This window comes from Cherax quadricarinatus, chromosome 93, assembly GCF_038502225.1.
Source record: "Cherax quadricarinatus isolate ZL_2023a chromosome 93, ASM3850222v1, whole genome shotgun sequence".
NCBI classification, from domain to species: Eukaryota; Metazoa; Arthropoda; class Malacostraca; order Decapoda; family Parastacidae; genus Cherax; species Cherax quadricarinatus.
The window spans coordinates 8,907,590-8,925,653 of record NC_091384.1 but is presented as its reverse complement, the minus strand read 5'-3'; the positions used below and the strand labels follow the sequence as shown (position 1 = coordinate 8,925,653).

The 18,064-nt window shown below is 46.0% G+C and overlaps 1 protein-coding gene across 6 annotated transcripts in view; it reads left to right on the top strand.

The window, feature by feature from the left end:
- LOC128703487 (uncharacterized) overlaps nt 1–18,064 on the top strand; it is a 111,992-nt gene that overhangs the window by 12,968 nt on the left and 80,960 nt on the right. Inside the window, exon 1 of one of the 6 annotated variants that reach the window (XM_070104669.1) lies at nt 12,147–12,281. The exons of 3 other annotated variants lie outside the window; for them this stretch is intronic. The gene's annotated coding sequence lies outside the window, so the exon portion shown is untranslated. Of the gene's footprint in view, nt 1–12,146; nt 12,282–13,334; nt 13,450–14,719; nt 14,870–18,064 lie in introns of those variants that run through there. 2 more of the 6 variants (XM_070104672.1, XM_070104674.1) reach the window with 2 other exon arrangements.

The following is an 18,064-nucleotide window of genomic DNA, read 5'->3' as shown; positions in this document are numbered from 1 at the left end:
AAGATCAAAATGAATTTTTTATGAGAGAGCCACAGAATTTAGTTAACACAAGCCTATCCGATGTTATCCTGACGCCAAATGACTTCGAACAGGCGATAAATGACATGCCCATGCACTCTGCCCCAGGGCCAGACTCATGGAGCTCTGTGTTCATCAAGAACTGCAAGAAGCCCCTATCACGAGCCTTTTCCATCCTATGGAGAGGGAGCATGGACACGGGGATAGATTAGATTAGATTTTGCCACCGAAGTGGCTAGTTTATTGTGCACCCCATATCCATCCTGTGGACGGTAGCACGAGAGCATATGGATACACAAAAGGCCTAGGAACTAGGCCCCAAAGGGTTAACAGGAATACATATGGATTTATATCTACATATCTATAGTTCACTTATCTGTTACAAGCAAATTTAGGAAATTTGCTTAGTATATCTGGTATCTTATTTTCATTAATAAGATATCTTGACATGTCACATAGGTTATTATACTATCTGTCTCTGTATTCCTCAATAAGTGGACAATTAAGCACATAGTGTTCAAGACAGTGACCATATGCCTGATCACATAATTTACATTTAGTTTGATCATCATCTGTGTGTCTCCCAAACTGCCAGAAGTACTTGTAACCAAGCCTAAGTCTGGCCACTACAACATCAGTCAGTCTGTTCACATTGCAAGTTGCTCCATAAACATACTTATCTACGTTCATGTTAGTGGGTTATAGATCTACTCAGGCTTCTAACTGCATTCCTATAACAATCATTTTCATTATTTACTTCTCTCCTAATATTATTCCTAATACCAAAGTTATATTCTACATTCTCCTTCTGGGTACTCTTCTTGGCTAACATATCAACTTTATCATGAAGGAGTAATCCAATGTGTGATGGGATCCATAGCAATTGTACATTAATTCCTTTGTCCCTAATTTTTGAGTATTTATACCTGGCTTCTCCAATGATCATGGTGTTGGAGTCATTATATTAATCAAGAGCCTTCACTGATGATATAGAATCAGTAATGATGACAGTCAAGCTCAGTGTCATAAGTTAGCTTTAGCGCCATTAGGACTGCAAACAATTCAATTTTCAGTGTAGACGTCCAGTTGTTAATTCTTGTGTCTAATTCAACAAATTTATTATCGTCCTTAACTAGGAAGGTGGCAACAAGAGCAGATGCAGCCCTGCCAGAAGACTCCTGTTTAGATCCATCAGTGTATATAACTTGTGACAACTTATTACTACCAGCTAGGCGAAAAATTTCTTCTTGAGCAGTTGCTCTAACAAGAGATTTAAGGAAGGGATTACTAGCAATGAGCTTCTTGGGAGGGACTTGTAGGTATGTGATATTAAATGAACACATCTTCCATGGAGGGGTGAAATGCTCTTGTTGCCTACAGTGATACAGTTCATGCAGGTTATAAAACTTAATGCAATTGCACGTTTTCACAATCCATTTAGATCTGTGTGTATTTACCTCTAGACACCTGGTACGATTCACTGTGACAGTGTCTGGTTCGTTTCTCAACATTCTAATACCGAGTACAGTGTTAATTTCAACAATGCTATCACTGATACTAGAAATACCAAGCTCCTTCCTCATGTTAAGAACTTTTGTAGATCTGGGACAGCCAAGAATAATCCTGAGAGCTTCATTTTGCATTAACTCCAAGGGTCGGAGAGAACTTTCTCTAGCTAATATCAACATGGGAGCAGCATAATCAATTAAGGACCTAACATAGGCTATGTACATCATTCTCACGATTCTCACATTAGCACCATAGTTGGGATTGTAGCCAGCAACAGCTTTGAGAGCATTTAGCCTAGCTTTACATTTCTTGTTTAGTTGTGGTATAGTGGATTTGTTAAAGGGTATATCTACACCAAGATATCTGTAAGTTTTAACGTAGCTAATGATTTCACCCTGCAAATAGATGGGTGGGGGATGTCGTTTGCTTGTTAATATCTTTGTTTTAGAGGAAGATATTATGAGGCCTAGTCGATTACAAATTGCTTGAACTTCATTAAGAATGGTATTCATCTTCTTATGCCCTGTTGTATGGATCATGATATCATCAGCATAGCTTATAGCTATATGTTTAGGTGAGGCAGGTAGAGCATTTAGGAGAGCATTAATCAGAATATTAAATAGCATGGGACTAAGAACTCCTCCCTGCGGTGTACCTAAAGACATTTCTTTAGAATCACTTCTGAAGCCTTGGTAAAGGACAGAGGATACTATATTTGACAGGTATCCTATTATCCAGCAGAGTAAGCTACCACCAATATTCATTTTGGCTAATTCATGTAGTATAACGGTTCTGTTCGCAATATCAAATGCAGATTTTAGATCAAGAAAAGTGGTAAAACTAGTAGAGGTGTGTGCAGTGAGAAAGGTGGAAATACAGTTCTGCACACTTTTACCTTTCATGAACCCATAGAGGTAGGGGGAAAGTTGATGTCTGATTCTGTAGTACAGTCTGTTAAGCATCATTCTTTCAAAAGTTTTACAAAGACAACTAGTTAAGGAGATCGGCCTAAATGTATCAGGCTGTTGGGGCTTAGGGATAGGCACAATGAGACTATTGGTCCAGGAAGTAGGAAGAACGCCCTCAATGTAACTGAGATTATACAGTGCCAACAAAGGGTTATCAGGCACGTGCCTTAGAGTTCTGAGAATATCATAGGTTATACCATCCTCTCCAGGAGCAGTTGATCGACCTTTGGTTAATGCATTATCTAATTCATACTGGACACGGGGGTCGTCCCACAGTTACTAAAAACAACAGACATAGCCCCACTCCACAAAGGGGGCAGTAAAGCAACAGCAAAGAACTACAGACCGATAGTACTAACATCCCATATCATAAAAATCTTTGAAAGGGTCCTAAGAAGCAAGATCACCACCCATCTAGAAACCCATCAGTTACACAACCCATGGCAACATGGGTTTAGAACAGGTCGCTCCTGTCTGTCTCAACTATTGGATCACTACGACAAGGTCCTAAATGCACTAGAAGACAAAAAGAATGCAGATGTAATATATACAGACTTTGCAAAAGCCTTCGACAAGTGTGACCATGGTGTAATAGCGCACAAAATGCGTGCTAAAGGAATAACAGGAAAAGTCGGTCGATGGATCTATAATTTCCTCAAACAGAACACAGAGAGTAGTAGTAAACAGTAAAGTCTGAGGCAGCTACGGTGAAAAGCTCTGTTCCACAAGGCACAGTACTCGCTCCCATCTTGTTCCTCATCCTCATATCCGACACAGACAAGGATGTCAGCCACAGCACCGTGTCTTCCTTTGCAGATGACACCCGAATCTGCATGACAGTGTCTTCCATTGCAGACACTGCAAGGCTCCAGGCGGACATCAACCAAATATTTCAGTGGGCTGCAGAAAACAATATGAAGTTCAACGATGAGAAATTTCATTTACTCAGATATGGTAAACACGAGGAAATTAAATCTTCATCGGAGTACAAAACAAATTCTGGCCACAAAATAGAGCGAAACACCAACGTCAAAGACCTGGGAGTGATCATGTCGGAGGATCTCACCTTCAAGGACCATAGCATTGTATCAATCGCATCTGCTAGAAAAACGAAAGGATGGATAATGAGAACCTTCAAAACTAGGGAGGCCAAGCCCATGATGACACTCTTCAGGTCACTTGTTCTATCTAGGCTGGAATATTGCTTCACACTAACACCACCTTTCAAGGCAGGTGAAATTGCTGACCTAGAAAATGTACAGAGAACCTTCACGGCGCGCATAACGGAGATAAAACACCTCAATTACTGGGAGTGCCTGAGGTTCCTGAACCTGTACTCCCTGGAACGCAGGCGGGAGAGATACATGATTATATACACCTGGAAAATCCTAGAGGGACTAGTACCGAACTTGCACACGAAAATCACTCACTACGAAAGCAAAAGACTTGGCAGACGATGCAACATCCCCCCAATGAAAAGCAGGGGTGTCACTAGCACGTTAAGAGACAATACAATAAGTGTCAGGGGCCCGAGACTGTTCAACTGCCTCCCAGCATACATAAGGGGGATTACCAACAGACCCCTGGCAGTCTTCAAGCTGGCACTGGACAAGCACCTAAAGTCGGTTCCTGACCAGCCGGGCTGTGGCACGTACGTTGGTTTGCGTGCAGCCAGCAGTAACAGCCTGGTTGATCAGGCTCTGATCCACCAGGAGGCCTTGTGGATCAGGCCTCCGGTTGACCCCCGGAACTCTCTCCAAGTAAACTCCAGGTAAGTTGATAAATTACACATACCTGGAGTTTACCTGGAGAGAGTTCCGGGGGTCAACGCCCCCGCGGCCCCGTCTGTGACCAGGCCTCCTGGTGGATCAGAGCCTGATCAACCGCTACATATGCAACACTTGCGCATTTTTATCGAGGAAACGTTTCGCCAGCCAATGACTTCATCAATCCATACAAGATTTAGATTTTGCCACCGAAGTGGCTAGTTTATTGTGCACCCCATATCCATCCTGTGGACGGTAGCGCGAGAACATATGGATACACAAAAGGCCTAGGAACTAGGCCCCAAAGGGTTAACAGGAATACATATGGATTTATATCTACATATCTATAGTTCACTTACCTGTTACCAGAAAATAAGATGCCAGATATACTAAGCAAATTTAGGAAATTTGCTTAGTATATCTGGTATCTTATTTTCATTAATAAGCTATCTTGACATGTTACATAGGTTATTATACTGTTTGTCTCTGTATTCCTCAATAAGTGGACAATTAAGCACATAGTGTTCAAGACAGTGACCATATGCCTGATCACATAATTTACATTTAGTTTGACCATCATCTGTGTGTCTCCCAAACTGCCAGAAGAACTTGTAACCAAGCCTAAGTCTGGCCACTACAACATCAGTCAGTACTTGTAACCAAGCCTAAGTCTGCCCACTACAACATCAGTCAGTACTTGTAACCAAGCCTAAGCCTGGCTACTACAACATCAGTCAGTACTTGTAACCAAGCCTAAGCCTGGCCACTACAACATCAGTCAGTACTTGTAACCAAGCCTAAGCCTGGCCACTACAACATCAGTCAGTACTTGTAACCAAGCCTAAGTCTGGTCACTATAACAACAGTCAGTACTTGTAACCAAGCCTAAGCCTGGCCACTACAACATCAGTCAGTCTGTTCACATTGCAAGTTGCTCCATAAACATACTTATCTACGTTCATGTTATCATAGTGGGTTATAGATCTACTCAGCCTTCTAACTGCATTCCTATAACAATCATTTTCATTATTTACTTCTCTCCTAATATTATTCCTAATGCTAGACACAGTTATACCAAAGTTATATTCTACATTCTCCTTCTGGGTACTCTTCTTGGCTAACATATCAACTTTATCATGAAGGAGTAATCCAATGTGTGATGGGATCCATAGCAATTGTACATTAATTCCTTTGTCCCTGATTTTTGAGTATCTACACCTGGCTTCCCCAATGAGCATGTTGTTGGAGTCATTATGAGTCAAGAGCCTTCAATGATGACATAGAATCAGAAATTATTATAGTCAAGCTCGGTGCCATAGGTTAGTTTTAGCGCCATTAGGATTGCAAACAAATCCATACAAGGAATATTGAAGATCAGAAAGTTTGAGGTAATCAGTTCCTCAGCCTGGAGTCAATGTAATCAGTCCATCAGTCTTAAAAAGAATACAGCATATGCACGGAGAAGTGGCTTATATACTGTAGGCAGGTGAGGTGCAGCAGTCGTAGGTGATGTCATACTGGACTAATCCACAGGTGGAAGCAGGTCATGTTGCAGTGTCTGACAGGAATGTAGACAAATGAGTCGGAGAATTCGTCGGTTCTCTGAATCATTTGTTTATATTCCTGTCAGACACAGCAATATCTTGGGATGTTACAGGGGTTTCTTCACTTGCCTAACCTATAGGCATGACCTACTCTTAACTATGGATTTGCCCAGTGTAATACTACCTACGACAGCTGCAACTCGCCTGTCTACAGTATATAAGCCACTACTGTATTCTTTTCAAGATTGATGGATTGATTACATCGACTCAAGGTTGAGGGACTGATTACCTCAAAATCCTTCTGACTTTCATTATTCCTGTATTAATGTAGGTGGAATTACTGACAATATGTTAGGTAAAAGGATACAAGTGCAACTAATGTGGCATTTTATTGTGGCAACGTTTCGCTCTCCAGGAGCTTTGATTTGGATCCATGTTTAAGATACCTTCCCCAACTTGAATATGGTGAAGATATGTTAAGTAACTTTTAAAGAGAACTGACTGTATACAGAGGAACATTATAAGGGAACTAATTATATAGAGGAGCTTGATGAGAGTTGATTGTATCAGCAGTCAAGTAACGAGTTGTGCACTCGTTATCAAGACAAAAACTGTTATCACAGATTGATGTTGTCGATAACTGATAACTGACGTTCACACCATCTCCCAGAGCTCACCAAGATTTATATAATTTCAGAAGTAATGCCTATACCAGTGGTGTTCATTGTGTTGTGTTGTTCATGTTTGTGTTGTGTTGTTCATGTTTGTGTTGTGTTGTTCATGTTTGTGTTGTGTTGTTCATGTTTGTGTTGTGTTGTTCATGTTTGTGTTGTGTTGTTCATGTTTGTGTTGTGTTGTTCATGTTTGTGTTGTTCATTGTGTTGTTCATTGTGTTGTGTTGTTCATTGTGTTGTGTTGTTCATTGTGCTGTGGTGTTCAACGTGCTGTGGTGTTCAACGTGCTGTATTGTTCAACGTGCTGTATTGTTCAACGTGCTGTGGTGTTCAACGTGCTGTGGTGTTCAACGTGCTGTATTGTTCAACGTGCTGTATTGTTCAACGTGCTGTATTGTTCAACGTGCTGTGGTGTTCAACGTGCTGTGGTGTTCAACGTGCTGTATTGTTCAACGTGCTGTATTGTTCAACGTGCTGTTCAGGTTTGCGTTGTTTAGTATGTTTCGTTATTCCTTATACTTCGTTGTCAGTTTGCACAGTGTACAAACACACTTTACACAGTGTACAAACACTTTACACACAGTGTACATACTGTGCTCAACCACAATGTATACACACAGTATATACTGGAGTTTTACGGCAAGGTGACAGCAGTAAGACAAGAGATAGATGGATATGTTGCATTTCCTTGGACTGTAAGAAGGCTTTTGACACAGTTCTACACAAGAAGTTAGTGCCATAGATAGAGCATCAGGCAGGTGTAACAGGGAGGGCACTGCAATGGATCACACAATACCTGACAGGGAGGCAACAACGACTCATGGTACGTGACGAGGTGTCAGTGGGCACCTGTGACAAGTAGGGTTCCACAAGGGTCAGTCCTAGGGCCGGTGCTGTTTCTAGTATATGTGACTGCCATAACGGAAGGGATGGATTCAGATGTGTGTGTCTGCAGATGACGTGAAGCTAATTCGAAGAATTCAAGTGTATGAAGATCAGGCAGGACTACAAAGGGATCTGGACAGGCTGCAAACCTGTCCAGCAACTGGCTCCTGGAGTTTAACCCCACCAAGTGCAAAGTCATGAATATCGGGGAAGATCGAAGAAGTCCTCAGAGTACAGTCTAGGAGGTCAAAGACTGCAAACCTCACTCAAGGAAAAGGATATTGTGGTGAGTATAATACCGAGCACATCTCCGGAAGCACACATCAACCAGATAACTGCTGCAGCACATGGGCGCCTAGCAAACCTGAGAATAGCGTTTCGACACCTTAGTAAGGAATCGTTCAAGACACTGTATACTGTACGTGAGACCCATACTGGAGTATGCAGCACCAGTTTGGAACCCACACCTGGTCAAACAGGTTGAGATTAGAGAAAGTGCAAAGGTTTGCAACAAGACTAGTCCCGGAGCTAAGGGGAATGTCCTACGAGGAGACATTAAGAAAATCAACCTGATGACGCTGGAGGACAGGAGGGCATATAATAACGACATATAAAATACTGAGAGGAATCGACAAGGTGAACAGACAGGATGTTAAGAGATGGGACACAGCAACAAGGGATCACAACTGGAAGCTGAAAACTCAGATGAGTCACAGGGATGTTAGGAAGTATTTTATCAGCTGTAGAGTTGTCAAGAAGTGCAACAATCTGGAGAGTGATGCAGTGGAGACAGAATCCATACATAGTTTTAAGAAGAGGTATGATGAAGCTTATAGAGCAGGGAGCGAGTAACCTAATAGCGACCAGCGAAGAGGCGGAGCCAGGAGCTATGAATCGACCCCTGCAACCACAATTAGGCGAGTACAGTGTACACAACCACTAAATATGTACACGTGTACATATAAAGACGCACCTGCTGGTTGAGCGCTCACCACACTCAAGGTCTCGCTTCAGTCTTCCTCTACGACCACATTCCACTCTAAGAAGCAGTCGCTAAGCTCTACAGTGCTCTATCAAGCCTTGCAAAGCTGTACAGTGCTCTATCAAGATTTGACAAAGCTCTATAGTTCTCTATCAACGTATGGTAAAGCTCTTTATGCTCTACCAAGGTTGGTAAAGCTCTATAAAGCTCTATCATTCTTTAGTTAAGCTCTACAGAGTTCTATCAGCTTTAGTAATGCTCTACGTAATTTCCTAAAGCTCTACAGAGTTATATAAAGCCTTTGTAAAGTTCTACAGCGCTCTATCGAGCCTTGAAAAACTCGAGACCCCATAAAGCCTTGGTAAAGATCTATAGAGCTCTATAGAGTGGCGAAACGTCGCCTCAGTAAAAAGGTTGAACTATAATCTGCCTATGATTATCAGACTTGGCGATAGGCCTATTTTGGAGGCCTAAGTCTTGACAGGATTTTCTACTTGTTAAGTCTTGGGGGCTATACTGTGAATATACACGAGGTATATACACTGAGAGGTGTGTATGTGTCTGTGTATATACACTGAGAGGTGTGTATGTGTCTGTGTATATACACTGAGAGGTGTGTGTGTCTGTGTATATTCACTGAGAGGTGTCTGTGTCTGTGTATATTCACTGAGAGGTGTGTGTGTCTGTGTATATTCACTGAGAGGTGTGTGTGTCTGTGTATATTCACTGAGAGGTGTGTGTGTGTCTGTGTATATTCACTGAGAGGTGTGTGTGTCTGTGTATATTCACTGAGAGGTGTGTGTCTGTGTATATTCACTGAGAGGTGTGTGTGTCTGTGTATATTCACTGAGAGGTGTGTGTGTCTGTATATACACTGAGAGGTGTGTATGTATCTGTATATACACGGAGAGGTGTGTGTGTATATATACACTGAGAAACTTACCTCTGTGTACACACACAATTCAGTGTACACAGATCACTCGGTGTCAACACTGACACAGAGCTAATGAACAGGAAGGGAGTGACATCAGGAACAGGTTGACTAATATCCAGTGGGAGAGACCGTAGGAAAGGAAGGAGATAAAGCCTATGTAGAGGCCCAATCAGGCTACCAGGAGGCCCAATCAGGCTACCAGGAGGCCCAATCAGGCTACCAGGAGGCCCCTATCAGGCTACCAGGAGGCCCCTATCAGGCTACCAGGAGGCCCCTATCAGGCTACCAGGAGGCCCCTATCAGGCTACCAGGAGGCCCAATCAGGCTACCAGGAGGCCCTATCAGGCTACCAGGAGGCCCTATCAGGCTACCAGGAGGCCCTATCAGGCTACCAGGAGGCCCTATCAGGCTACCAGGAGGCCCCTATCAGGCTACCAGGAGGCCCCTATCAGGCTACCAGGAGGCCCCTATCAGGCTACCAGGAGGCCCCTATCAGGCTACCAGGAGGCCCCTATCAGGCTACCAGGAGGCCCTATCAGGCTACCAGGAGGCCCTATCAGGCTACCAGGAGGCCCTATCAGGCTACCAGGAGGCCCCTATCAGGCTACCAGGAGGCCCTATCAGCCTACCAGGAGGCCCTATCAGGCACCAGGAGGCCCTATCAGGCCACCAGGAGGCCCTATCAGGCCACCAGGAGGCCCAGGAAATATCGGGAAGTGAAAGTGGCAAACTGCTGGGCACAGTGACAGCGGTAAATGAGGGGGATTGTAGGTAAGGATACCTGGAGTATACCTGGAGTATACCTGGAGAGGGTTTCGGGAGTCAACGTCCCCGCGGCTCGGTCTGAGACCAGGCCTTGTGGTAGATCAGGGTCTGATCAACCAGGCTGTTACTGTTGGCCACACGCAAACTGACCTACGAACCCATAGCCCTGCTGGTCCGGTACTGACTATAGGTGTCTGTCAAGTGCCTTCTTGAAGACAGCATACATAAGGGGATCCCCCTTAAGTATGCTGGGAGGCGGCTGAACAGTCTTGGGCCCCTGACACTTACTGTGTTGTCTCTGTGTACTTGTGGCTCCCCTGCTTTTCATTGGAGGAATGTTGCATCTCCTGCCGAGTCTTTTGCTCTCATAGGATGATTTTCGTCTGCAAGTTTACTAATCCCTCTAGGATTTTCCAAGTGTATATTATCATGCATCTCATTCGCCTGCATTCCAAGGAATACAAATCAAGGAATTTCAACTGTTCCCGGTAATTTAGGTGCCTTATCGTACTTTTGTGCAGCGAAAGTTCTTCGTACAATCTCCAGGTCAGCAATTTCACCAGCCTTGAAGGGGGCAGTTAGTGTACAGCAATATTCCAGGATAGAGAGAATAAGCAATTTGAAGAGAATCATCATCAAGATAGTGATAGGTCCCCTGCAGAGGCGATATCAGGGAAGCAGCAATTGCAATGCTTAAATCGGACCCAGAGATGGGAAGAGGAGAGGGAGAGGTCAAAATTTATTCATGTGCTTCAGGAGGCCGGAGAGAGGACGTACAAAGAAAGATGACAGGGAGAGAGAAGATATTGAAAATATCATCAAACAGGACATGACCGAGCTAATGAAATTTCAGAGAATATGGGGATACTTGAAGGGAAGAAACTGGTCAGTCAAACTTATTTTAAAGACAAACTGAATGGAACAGGATCCTGCAGCAGAACCCACGACTAAAGGAAATAAAATACCAGTGGGTGTACCTAGATCATGACAGAACGAAAGCAGAATGACAGAAACTAAAAGGATACAAAGACAAAAGGGGCAAGAGAGTGAAACAAGGCTAGAATTCAAGTGGATGAGGATCAGGTAGGACTACAAAGGGACCTAGACAGGTTGTAGGCCTGGTCCAAGAACTGGCTCCTGGAGTTTAACCGCACAAAATGCAAAGTCATGAAGATTGCAGAAGGTCAAAGAAAACCACACACGTGAGTACATGCTTGGGGTCAAGAGGCTACAAACCACACTCAAGGAAAAGGATTTTGGGGTGAGCATCATAACGAGTATATCTCCCGAGGCACACATCAGCCAAATAACTGCTGCATCATATGGGTGCCTGGCAAACTTGAATAGCGCTTTGACACCTAAGAAATCATTCAAGACTACGTACACATTGTACATGAGGCCCATGTCTGAGTATGCAGCACCAGTATGACACCCACACCTGGTTAAGCACATCAAGAAATTAGAGAATGTGCAAAGGTTTGCAACAAGACTAGTCCTGGGGCTAAGGGGTATGTCCTAGATGGAGAGGTTGAGGGAAATCATTCTGACAACACTGGACGACAAGAGGGATTGGGGAGGGACATGATAACGACATATCAAATATTGAGAGGAATTGACAAGGTGGATAGGGACAGTGTTCCAGAGATGTGACACTGCAACGAGAGGTCACAGCTGGAAGTTGAAGACTCGGATGAGTCACAGGGATGGTAGGAAGTATTTAGCCATAGTTGTCAAGAAGTGGAGCAATCTGGAGAGTGATGTAGTGGAGGCAGGATCCATACATAGCTTTAAGAAGAGGTATGATAAATCTCACGGAGCCGGGAGAGAGTGGGCCAAGTAGCGACCAGTGAAAAGGCGTCAGGAGGTGAATCGAACCCTGCAACCACAAATAGGCAAGTACAAATGTGAGCACACACTACTGTGTCTACACAACTCTGTGTAGACAACGTACTCAGTTTACATGAGTGTGGGGTCAGTGTAGACGCAGCACAATGTACATGAGTGTGGGGTCAGTGTAGACGCAGCACAATGTACATGAGTGTGGGGTCAGTGTAGACGCAGCACAATGTACATGAGTGTGGGGTCAGTGTAGAGGCAGCACAATGTACATGAGTGTGGGGTCAGTGTAGACGCAGCACAATGTACACGAGTGTGGAGTCAGTGTAGTCACCATGACTGTACTGGTTACTGGTCCCAGGGGTTGTGAAGGTGACTCTTGATCACTTGTTCCACGGAGGTAGGTTAGTGTGGACCGTGTGTGTACACCCTGCGTGTAGACTGTGTAGCCCGTGTATTTACACCCTGTGTAAACTGGGTGTGTACACCCTGCGTGTAGACTGTGTAGACCTTGTGTGTATACCCTGTGTAGACTGTAGGCAATGTGTGTAGACAGCAGGTGTAGCCTGGCAGGGTCCTTACCTGGACCTTTCGGCAGGGTACCAGGGAGTGTGGTACCAGCAGGTAGTATCACACTCTCTGCTGGTACCAGGGAGTGTGATACTCTCTGCTAGTACCAGGGAGTGTGATGGTCCCTGCTGGTACCAGGGAGTGTGGTGGTCCCTGCTGGTACCAGGGAGTGTGGTGGTCCCTGCTGGTACCAGGGAGTGTGGTGGTCCCTGCTGGTACCAGGGAGTGTGGTGGTCCCTGCTGGTACCAGGGAGTGTGGTGGTCCCTGCTGGTACCAGGGAGTGTGGTGGTCCCTGCTGGTACCAGGGAGTGTGGTGGTCCCTGCTGGTACCAGGGAGTGTGGTGGTCCCTGCTGGTACCAGGGAGTGTGGTGGTCCCTGCTGGTACCAGGGAGTGTGGTGGTCCCTGCTGGTACCAGGGAGTGTGGTGGTCCCTGCTGGTACCAGGGAGTGTGGTGGTCCCTGCTGGTACCAGGGAGTGTGGTGGTCCCTGCTGGTACCAGGGAGTGTGGTGGTCCCTGCTGGTACCAGGGAGTGTGGTGGTCCCTGCTGGTACCAGGGAGTGTGGTGGTCCCTGCTGGTACCAGGGAGTGTGGTGGTCCCTGCTGGTACCAGGGAGTGTGGTGGTCCCTGCTGGTACCAGGGAGTGTGGTGGTCCCTGCTGGTACCAGGGAGTGTGGTGGTCCCTGCTGGTACCAGGGAGTGTGGTGGTCCCTGCTGGTACCAGGGAGTGTGGTGGTCCCTGCTGGTACCAGGGAGTGTGGTGGTCCCTGCCGGTACCAGGGAGTGTGGTGGTCCCTGCCGGTACCAGGGAGTGTGGTATCATGGGCACGAGGTACACAGTACAGTAACTATAATCAGGGACTTTCTATATAGTATGTCATTGATATCAGTTATGGTCAGTAAAAGTTGTATGTAGACGGCATGTATATTCTTCCTCCTGGAGCAGCGAAGAGGCGGGGCCAGGAGCCGTGATTCGTCCCCTGCAACCACAAATAGGCGAGTACATTGTAGTTTTTATTTCTACCAGTACATGTACAAGGTATACAGACCATAGCTGACATCAGTGACATACTACTATATAGAAAGTTGCTTGTTATGCTGAGCATTTCCCGCAAATTAGGTCAGTTTTGTCCCAGGATGTGACCCACACCAGTCCACTAACACCCAGGATGTGACCCACACCAGTCCACTAACACCCAGGATGCGACCCACACCAGTCCACTAACACCCAGGATGCGACCCACACCAGTCCACTAACACCCAGGATGTGACCCACACCAGTCCACTAACACCCAGGATGTGACCCACACCAGTCCACTAACACCCAGGATGCGACCCACACCAGTCCACTAACACCCAGGATGCGACCCACACCAGTCCACTAACACCCAGGATGCGACCCACACCAGTCCACTAACACCCAGGATGCGACCCACACCAGTCCACTAACACCCAGGATGCGACCCACACCAGTCCACTAACACCCAGGATGTGACCCACACCAGTCCACTAACACCCAGGATGCGACCCACACCAGTCCACTAACACCCAGGATGCGACCCACACCAGTCCACTAACACCCAGGATGTGACCCACACCAGTCCACTAACACCCAGGATGTGACCCACACCAGTCCACTAACACCCAGGATGCGACCCACACCAGTCCACTAACACCCAGGATGCGACCCACACCAGTCCACTAACACCCAGGATGTGACCCACACCAGTCCACTAACACCCAGGATGTGACCCACACCAGTCCACTAACACCCAGGATGTGACCCACACCAGTCCAATAACACCCAGGATGCGACCCACACCAGTCCACTAACACCCAGGATGCGACCCACACCAGTCCACTAACACCCAGGATGCGACCCACACCAGTCCACTAACACCCAGGTACCCATTTTTTACTGATGGGTGAACAGGGACAGGGGCAGCAGGTGTCTTATGGAAACCCGTCCCTAATGTTTTCCAGCCGTACCGGGGATTCGAACTCCGGACCTCCGTGTGAGAGGCGAGTGCTCTAGCGATCGAGCCACGGGACACCAGATAACAGTTAATTGATGTGTAAATTGGCTAGATAGAGAGGAAAGAAGCAGCTTAAGTGCGAGTGAGACCAAGAGCATGTACGTACTGAGTTACAAGTAGGATGCTCGAGTCTAGTGGGATGCTCCAAACTAACACCCAGGTACCTACTTACTGCTAGATGAACAGTGACAGTAGGTAATCTTGTACATCTAACAACACATTATACCGTATATGTGTAATTCGGGTGACATGTTTGGTGTGGTGTTGACCTTCAGGTCCTGTCACTCTAGTGCCAGCAGGTTCTCCTCGCCCGTGTGTTGTCTGGTCTCGCCTCACTGTTCGGCTTGTACTTGGAAAACACCATATTTGACGCCACATGTGTAAGTTGTTCAAATTTTCTTGGAGTTTATTACTGACCTCTTGATTTTAATATAGTAATAATAATAATATTATTTACTACCAGTACATGTACAAGGTATACCAGTACATGTACAAGGTATACCAGTACATGTACAAGGTATACCAGTACATGTACAAGGTATACCAGTACATGTACAAGGTATACCAGTACATGTACAAGGTATACCAGTACATGTACAAGGTATACAGATCATAGTTGACATCAGTGACATACTACTATATAGAAAGTTGCTTGTTATGTTGAGCATTTCCCGCAAATTAGGTCAGTTTTGGAGGTGGCGCCGTGACGTGGCTGGCAAAGCTCTCCCTCACACGCTGAGGGCCTGGGTTCGATTTCCGCCGGAGTGGAAGCATTTCGAAGATAAGATTTCGTTCGGATTTTTAACCCCGAAGGGTTAGCCACCCAGGATAACCCAAGAAAGTCACTGCGTCATCGAGGACTAACTTATTTCCATTGGGGTCCTCAATCTTGTCCCCCAGGATGCGACCCACACCAGTCGACTAACACCCAGGTACCTATTAGGTGAACAGGACAGTAGGTGTAAGGAAACGTGTCGAAATGTTTCCACCCGCCGGGAATCGAACCCGTGGCCACCAGGCCACGCGTTTCCTTACACCTGTTGTCTTGTTCACCTAGCAAGTAGGTACCTAAGTGTTAGTGGACTGGTGTGGGTCGCATCCTGGGTGTTAGTGGACTGGTGTGGGTCACATCCTGGGTGTTAGTGGACTGGTGTGGGTCACATCCTGGGTGTTAGTGGACTGGTGTGGGTCACATCCTGGGTGTTAGTGGACTGGTGTGGGTCACATCCTGGGTGTTAGTGGACTGGTGTGGGTCACATCCTGGGTGTTAGTGGACTGGTGTGGGTCACATCCTGGGTGTTAGTGGATTGGTGTGGGTCACATCCTGGGTGTTAGTGGACTGGTGTGGGTCACATCCTGGGTGTTAGTGGACTGGTGTGGGTCACATCCTGGGTGTTAGTGGACTGGTGTGGGTCACATCCTGGGACAAAACTGACCTAATTTGCGGGAAATGCTCAGTATAACAAAGGGACTTTCTATATAGTAGTATGTTACTGATGTCAGCTATGGTCTGTATACCTTGTACATGTACTGGTATACCTTGTACATGTACTGGTATACCTTGCACATGTACTGGTATACCTTGTACATGTACTGGTATACCTTGTACATGTACTGGTATACCTTGTACATGTACTGGTATACCTTGCACATGTACTGGTATACCTTGTACATGTTTACCTGGAGTTTACCTGGAGAGAGTTCCGGGGGTCAACGCCCCCGCGGCCCGGTCTGTGACCAGGCCTCCTGGTGGATCAGCGCCTGATCAACCAGGCTGTTGCTGCTGGCTGCACGCAAACCAACGTACGAGCCACAGCCCGGCTGATCAGGAACTGCCTTTAGGTGCTTGTCCAGTGCCAGCTTGAAGACTGCCAGGGGTCTGTTGGTAATCCCCCTTATGTGTGCTGGGAGGCAGTTGAACAGTCTCGGTCCCCTGACACTTATTGTATGGTCTCTTAACGTGCTAGTGACACCCCTGCTTTTCATTGGGGGGATGGTGCATCGTCTGCCAAGTCTTTTGCTTTCGTAGTGAGTGATTTTCGTGTGCAAGTTCGGTACTAGTCCCTCTAGGATTTTCCAGGTGTATATAATCATGTATCTCTCCCTCCTGCGTTCCAGGGAATACAGGTTTAGAAACCTCAAGCGCTCCCAGTAATTGAGGTGTTTTATCTCCGTTATGCGCGCCGTGAAAGTTCTCTGTACATTTTCTAGGTCGGCAATTTCACCTGCCTTGAAAGGTGCTGTTAGAGTGCAGCAATATTCCAGCCTAGATAGAACAAGTGACCTGAAGAGTGTCATCATGGGCTTGGCCTCCCTAGTTTTGAAGGTTCTCATTATCCATCCTGTCATTTTTCTAGCAGATGCGATTGATACAATGTTATGGTCCTTGAAGGTGAGATCCTCCGACATAATCACTCCCAGGTCTTTGACGTTGGTGTTTCGCTCTATTTTGTGGCCAGAATTTGTTTTGTACTCTGATGAAGATTTAATTTCCTCATGTTTACCATATCTGAGTAATTGAAATTTCTCATCGTTGAACTTCATATTGTTTTCTGCAGCCCACTGAAAGATTTGGTTGATGTCCGCCTGGAGCCTTGCAGTGTCTGCAATGGAAGACACTGTCATGCAGATTCGGGTGTCATCTGCAAAGGAAGACACGGTGCTGTGGCTGACATCCTTGTCTATGTCGGATATGAGGATGAGGAACAAGATGGGAGCTAGTACTGTGCCTTGTGGAACAGAGCTTTTCACCGTAGCTGCCTCGGACTTTACTCTGTTGACGACTACTCTCTGTGTTCTGTTAGTGAGGAAATTATAGATCCATCGACCAACTTTTCCTGTTATTCCTTTAGCGCGCATTTTGTGCGCTATTACGCCATGGTCACACTTGTCGAAGGCTTTTGCAAAGTCTGTATATATTACATCTGCATTCTTTTTGTCTTCTAGTGCATTTAGGACCTTGTCGTAGTGATCCAGTAGTTGAGACAGACAGGAGCGACCTGTTCTAAACCCATGTTGCCCTGGGTTGTGTAACTGATGGGTTTCTAGATGGGTGGTGATCTTGCTTCTTAGGACCCTTTCAAAGATTTTTATGATATGGGATGTTAGTGCTATTGGTCTGTAGTTCTTTGCTGTTGCTTTACTGCCCCCTTTGTGGAGTGGGGCTATGTCTGTTGTTTTTAGTAACTGAGGGACGACCCCCGTGTCCATGCTCCCTCTCCATAGGATGGAAAAGGCTCGTGATAGGGGCTTCTTGCAGTTCTTGATGAACACAGAGTTCCATGAGTCTGGTATACCTTGTACATGTGCTGGTATACCTTGTACATGTGCTGGTATACCTTGCACATGTACTGGTATACCTTGTACATGTACTGGTATACCTTGTACATGTACTGGTATACCTTGTACATGTACTGGTATTATTATTAAGATAAAGATCTTATTTGTATCCCAGCAGCCCTTGTCTTGAGTGTCCACCCGACATGCATGATCACTGCACGTCAAGGTATGAAGGTCAGTCAGAAAGGGCGGACAAGGGAGTTGCAAGCCTCTTAACTGCCTATGTAGCACTAGGC